Source organism: Monodelphis domestica, chromosome 2 (genome assembly GCF_027887165.1).
Source record: "Monodelphis domestica isolate mMonDom1 chromosome 2, mMonDom1.pri, whole genome shotgun sequence".
NCBI classification, from domain to species: domain Eukaryota; kingdom Metazoa; phylum Chordata; class Mammalia; order Didelphimorphia; family Didelphidae; genus Monodelphis; species Monodelphis domestica.
In genome coordinates, this window is record NC_077228.1 from 65,365,579 (window position 1) to 65,373,162 (window position 7,584).

The window sequence follows — 7,584 nt, forward strand, 5'->3', positions numbered from 1 at the left end:
CCAGGACCTTCCATTTTTAGTCTTGGTTTTCTATCTACTGAGCCACCTCATTGCCTCAAGATGTGTGTCTCTTTAAAAGGTACTTTTTAAAAAGTGAATTATAGGATTAAAGGTGGTAAGTTGCAGCACTTAGTGATAATGGCACAGCTGTTAAATGATTTAGTTTCTAGGCTCAGATGTTAAAGTCACTGACTGAAATCACTTAAGACACATTTCACTACTAGGTCACATTTGGGCTATAGGACAAATACATTCAACTATAGCTACATTATATTACATTATATTATGTTATGTTATGTTATAATATAACCTACCTAATTTTCTTTTTAAATGTTGCAATATAGTAGTATTCTCAGGTTTAGAGGCATCCTTTCTTATTTCACTGGCACAAATCAGGCTCTGAAGTAACAATCCAAACCCATTCCTTATGATCTGTGTGACTAGAACTGGCAGTCTTTTCTAAGCAAACTAATTAATGTGTTGGTTTGGTTTTGTTTTTTAAAGTATGGCCTAGGTCTATCCATTGAGCCACCTTGCTGTCCCTCATGTCATTAATTCTTTATCTCTCAAGATATAAAAGTACTCTAGTGAGTATACTCTGGAATGAACTCAGAAATTACAAAAAAAAACTTTCTTTAATTGGCACAGACCCCATTTCTGAATAAACCTAGGAAATCTCTTCTCCCCTAAGCTAGCACACCCTCATTCAATCTCAGAACCAGAATTTACAGTCTTAGATAATTACTCTTAATAGTCATGTAATTTATTAGCATCATTAATAATATATAGTGACAAGCATTTAAATAAGATATAGAAAGCTACCAAGGGACTCACAGCTAAAGAGAAAGGAATAGCTGCCAACTTGAATTCCTTTTGCCAACCACCAGAATTTACAATTGTTCTTAAACCAAATCTCAGTTCTAGTCCATTCCCACCATGAGTTTGTTGTATTTCTCTCCCATCATTCAGGTGTTCCTTTCCTTGTGTCTTGATCTCACTTCACCTCCTTTCCTGTCTGCCACTCCAAACCAAAAAGTAAAAATCTCTTTCTCAAAAAATACTGAAACCAAAATGTAATATTAGCTTGCTAATAGACCAGGACTCTCAAGAATTCTCTCTCCTGGAAAAAGTCCTCCAAAATCTTTATGATCCTGAGAAGGTCATCCAAGTTTTTGTGATCTGAGGAAGTCATCCAAAGGTTCTCTGTGATCCTAGTCTCAGCAGCCCAGGGCTATATATGGCAAATCTCTCTAAACCTTACATTATATATTTGCACCTTTTGCATTAATATATCCAACAATCACTTCAGATACCCCTTTGTTCTATGACCCTGGGCAAGTCACTTAATTCCCATTGCCTACTGCTCTTCTGCCTTGGGACCAATAGACAGTATTGATTCTAAGACAGAAGGAAAGGATTAATATATATATATATATATATATATATATATATATATATATATATATATATATATATATATATATATATACACAACAAGGACTGAATGACTAATTGCCCTATATGTTTTTAAAATTATATTTTTTTCAGATTGCTTGTAGGAACAATTTTTAATAATTGTTTTCTGACATTTTATAATCCATGTTCTCTCCCTTCTCCCTGAGACAGTAGGCAACATGATATGGAGTATGCCATATATACTCCCATGTTCATCATGGGAAAGAAGACACATATCACTTATACTAGAAAAAAACACATGAAGGAAATGGGGGGGTGGGGAAGATTGTAAACTTCAGACTCCCATCAATTTTGATAGATTGTCTTCCTCATCAGGAATCCTTTGGAAATTGTCTTGGATCCTTGCATCCCTGAGCTTATTTAAAACATTTACAGTTGATCATCGAACATTATTGCTGTTAAAATGTTCTCCTGGTTCTGTTCACTTCACTTTGTATCACTTCATCTAAGTCTTTCCAGGCTGGGTTTTTTTTTTTTGCTTTGTTTTGTTTTCGTGATCATCCTGCTTGTCATTTCTTACGGCACAATAATATGCCATTACAATCAAATACCACAAATTGTTCAGCCATTCCCCACTTGATGGACATCCCTTCAGTTTTCAATTCCTGATGGACATCACAAAAAGAGCTGCTATAAACATTTTTGTACACATAGGTGCTTTTCCTCTATATTTGGCCTTTTGAGGATATAGATCTGGTAATGGTATTACCCAGAATTCTGTTAAAAAAATCCATTCAGGTATAGGTTGAACTGTGTGGTCATTGAGGTTCCTTCCAATTCTGAGATACTGTTAACCCTCTCACCACTTAAAAAATCATATCACAGGGTATTCCTTACTGCAGGAGCATCAGTTAATTCATGGCAAATAGGAATTTAATATAACTTCCACTTAAAGAGCATTTTAAGATTTGCAAAGTATGCAAATAAGTTATTCAATCCATAACAGGCTCTGTAAGGTAGGTGCTAATTTTATCCCCATTTTACAAATGAGGAATTTTTAATCCTCACAGAAGTTGTAACCTGCCCAGCGTTATCTTTCCTTCCCAAGTCTGTTCTATGCCACCTACTTGTCTGGTAATTCCTGTCTATGGGATAAGAATATTATAAAATATACCAGAGAAACCAAGAATGGACTCAACATGGAGGAATGGGCAAGGATCCCATGAGAGAGGGCTTTCTGAGACCAAACTCAATTGTTGGGAGCTATAGCTTCAACTAAAAGAGGGCCATAATTCAACACTAATACGTGACAGGGAACACATTTTTCTGTGATTATAGTATGTCTCAGGGGGATATCTCCAGGCCAAAAATTCAAAAGAAAAATGAAATAACGACCCTGCAGTATATAATCTCATTACAGTTGGAAAAAAGAATGACGAACATGCCATCCCATAAATAAACAATGTCAAAAGGCAGCATTGCCAGGTATGAGGCAAAAAATGGTCATCAACCGTAACCAGTATTCTCAATCCATCAATATTAGCATCAGCCTTTTGGGTAAATTTGACATTGAGTCAAGGAACTTTTTTCTCATTTTTTTTTTGAGCCAGATGATAATCTAACAACAGAAGGACTTAAAATCCATAACAATCCATAGCCACCCAAGACCAGAAAGTTGCCTAGAACCTGCTTCTGAAAACTAAGGACAATTCAAGAAATCAGGCAATGACATACTGTAAATTCTACTTTATTTTTAATCTTTCTGCTTATTTATCTTACCAGTGTTTCTCAGAATGAAAGGATGAGTGACTTTACTACTAATACTGATCTAATTAGTATTTTATTTGCTCTAGGATCACCTATTTTTGAATTAGAAAGGACTTTACAGACATCCTGTCCAATCTTTTAACTTTTGAGATGAGGAAACTGAGGCCCCAGTGGGTTTAGGTGACTGGGCCAAAGTAATGTAAGTAGTTAGTGGAAGAGGGGAGATCTGAACCCCAAACCTTTGATTTCAGTGCTCAGAGTAAGCATTAGATAGGAGTCATGTTGCCTCTGCCCCAGCCATAATACTAGGAACAAGAGGGCAGGAAAGATATAAGGCTACATTCTAATGTTTATGACCAACTGAACCCTGCACCATCTGAAAGGGCATCCTACTCTTGGTCAGATCAGCAGGATGTTGGAGCATTACAGCATCCCTTTTGAACAGTGTTATCCATTTTTCTCTTATACAGGTATCCCTTCCACATCACAATAGTTAGGACTGCCCTGTGTTCTGGAAAATCCATGTAAATTTTTTGGTCTCCTTTCATACAAGAGAAGATTTCTGAATTTTTTTCTTTCTCTTTTATGGGATGTTTACTGTACCTTATTGAAAAATTTGAGTTAAGTATTTGGTCAGAAGCTAGATATAGTTTATAAACTTTTTCTATGTTGTCTGCAGCTACCACAAAACTTCCCCAAAATTCTCACCTAATTTCTTATGCTGATCCACAATATATTGAAATTGTGATGGGAAAAATCATATTGTGGAAGGGAAATGGCAGTACGGATAGAACACACTAGCCTTAGAATTAAGAAAACCTTGGTTTATTAACTCATATCCAGATATTTACTTTGTGCGGGATGCTGGGCAAGTCCATTTTTATTTCTTTCAACATTTATTAAGACAACATGCTATATACACAGATTTAAAAAAAATGTTAACTGTACCAGCCCTCCAAGAGTTTATTTATATTTTGGTAGGATTATGAAAAATGCATACAAATAACAATATTTCCAATTCAGTAAGCATTTTTTAAGTGCCCATATGTTCAAGGTACTGCTCTAGGTTCTGGAATGGCAAAGATAGCAAAAGATACAGCCTCTACCCTCAAAGGACTTGTTCTTTGGAGGGTTAGGAATTGATTATAAGTGTATAAAAGTTAGTCATAGTGACCTGAGAGGTTTAAGGTGGGAGAGACCTACTTCTGCTTGGAGGAGAGAGAAATCTATCAGCATTGAGTGCCTCAGTTTCCTCATCTGTAAGATATGGATAATTTTGTAACCTGATTAACAGTTTATTATGTTAATAAGATATTATATATACATATCAGCTATTATAGTTTAAAATTATTAGTTTACTTGAAGACAGAGACTATAGTTCTCTATAGTTCTCTTTTCCCCATTTTCTTTTTCTTTTTTAAGTTACACATGGTGGTGGCACACATCTGGAATACTGGGGAGCCTGAGGTTTCCAGATCACTTGAGTTTGGGAGTTGTGAGTTGTAGCAGGACTAACCAATATCAATTAGAAGCCTGTACTAAATCCCACCCCAATATGGTAAGCCCTGGGGAAGAAGTGGTCCACAAGGCTGCCTAAAGCAAAGCAGCTAAGGTTGAAAACAGAACAGGTTGAAGCTTCTTTGCTGATCAGTAGAAGGATTGTGCCTTTGCTGAATGACTACTGTGCTTACAGCCCTAATTTCCCCCCACCAATAAGCAAAATTATGTAGTAATTTCTTTTTCACCTTCAGTTTCCCCTCTGCCTTCTCTCTTCCCATCTGTGAAGTTTGGCCTCTTTCTCCATCAAAACTTGCTCTCAGAAAACTGTCAACTCTGCCAGGACTATCTGTGATTTAAACCTTCTCAGTAAAGTGTTTGCATCTTGTTTGTTTCTGCATTATTTTATTTTAACTTTAATTCTTTTTTATTTTTAACATTTTCAGACAATTTTTAATAATTGTTTTCTGACATCTTGTGATCCATGTTCTCTCCTTCCCTCCCTCACTCCAAAATGGCAGGTTTATAGGTTTGTACATACGTTATCATACAATACATATTTCCATGTTTATCATATGAAAGAAGACATATCATTTACATGAGAAAAATTCATGGAGGACATAAGGTAAAGAATGATACACTTTAATCTGCATTCAGACTCCATCAGTTCCTTCTATGACGATCCATAGCCTTTTTCTTCATGAGATCCTTGGCGTTGTCCTTTATCCTTGCATTGCTGATAATAATTCATTCATTCCTATATGATTGTTGTACATTATTGCTGTCACTGGATACAATGTTCTCCTGGTTCTGCTCACTTCACTTTGCATCATCTATCCTAAGTCTTTTCAGATTTTTTTGTGATTGTCTTATTCATCATTTCTTATAGCACAGTAGTATTCCAGTGTCTTTGCCTCCTGTTAAAGGAATTCCAAGCATCAGTAAATAGCAGGAAACTTCTGAGGGATATGGTGAAAGACAAGGGAGTTTTCCCAACCCACATGCCACTTGTTGGACTGATCTTGCACACAGGTCCCCAAATGGGAAATAAGAGAAGAGAATAAATTAATAAATAATAACAAAATAAAATAAAAAATAATAAAATTAAAATAAATAAATAAATAAATGAATGAATGAATGTTAAATCACCTATTATGGGCCAGGCATTGTGCTCATTGCTTTTTTACAAATATTATCTCATTTATTAATAACTCTTTTACCCTGCAAAGTAGGTTCTCTTATTGTCCCCATTTTAAAATTGTAATATAACAAAACCAACAACAATAATCACTGACCTTTAAATAGTGCTCTAAAGTTTGCAAAATACTTTGTATATCTCACACCACCACTGTGAAGTAGATACTAGAGGTAGTGTGATATCCATTTAATAAGTGAGAAAACTAAGGCTGAGAAAGGTTAAGTGAATTTCCCATGTTCACATCACTAGTGTGATTGGCAGCAATAGCCTAACCTCTGTCCTCATTCAAATTAGCCTAGTTTTTACTTAGAAGATTTTGAGACCGTCTTTGAGACTTGGTTGGTTCAGGAGACTAAAAGACTCAGAAAGCTCTCATCACTTTCTCATAGCCCAAATACAAAAACAGTGGCAAGGAACCCAGGAAGTTCTGATGCTTGACTGGCATCCCACAATGGGCAACTCAAGCAAAAAAGCATCATTTAGTTAATCAACTTGATGCATCTTCAATGGCTTTCCTACTTGGATATCCTCCTGCTTTGCTAAAGACTCCTGAGGATCTAATTTTGTTTCCATACCAAATTTAAATGCCCAGAAGACTGGCCTTATCAGAACCACTACTGAGTGTCAGAAGCTGACTTCTGGGCTCAAGCAAGTCTTCCTGAATTTAGTTGGGTGTCTCCATCCATTAGATACTTTGCTTCTTAAGACCTGGTTTCTAGTACATATTCCTAGAAGGCTTCTATGGTTGATTTCTCTTGCTTAATTGTTCATTTCTTTAAGTAGTATCCCATCAGGAGAACTTTAATGTACAGAGTTTATATTCTATTAGTTTGCATGTGTTTGAGGACTCGTTGGCTTTTTGTTGGTAGTAGCAGGGACAATGTCCTATCACCTCAGTTCTCCTGTCAGCTTTCAGAGGTTAAGTCCCAATTCTTCCATTTCTTTATAATATTTTAAGCCACTACAAAAACAACAACAAAAAATGCTTTGCAGAGAATAGGCTCTCATGGACAGGGCTTTTCATCTCATTCTAGCTAGCTAGATGGCACAAAAATGCTGAGCTTGTAGTTAGGAAGACCTGAGTTCAAATGCAATCGTAGACACTAGCTGTGTGAGCCTGGTTGAGTCACTTAACCCATATGCCTCAGTTTTCTGAAATGAAAAATGAGGATAATAAGAGTACCTACCTTCCAGGGCTAGCTTGTTTTACACTGCCTCCCAGGGTTGTTGTGAAGATGAAATAAAATAATATTTGTAAAAGTACTTAATAAATATTTTCCTTGTTTCCTTCCTTTCTTCTCTCCTCAGTTTGTCTACTCTTGAAATGAGAGCCAAATAGCTTCTCTATCTCATGGGGATCCACTTATAATAGCAACCAGGCCAATATCTGCTGTATGTTTGAAATAAGATTTTTTTTAAAAAAGTGAAATCTAACCACATTCACAACTTTACTGTAGCTTACATCTCCTGTAGGCAGAGAAAGGGTTAACTTGTTTTGTACTGCGTGTTCATGTACTCCTGACATGATATAAAACACTACAATTGTGGCTTTTCCATTTTTGCTGACATAGTTTAAGTTGATGAATATTTTGATTGGTGCCAGTCTCAGGCAGTTTTAAATGCTAGCCCTGCAGGAGTCAAGAAGTCCAGTCATAATCATAACAATATGCCTGTCACTCAAAAGTACCGGAAGGGAGTTTAGGTGC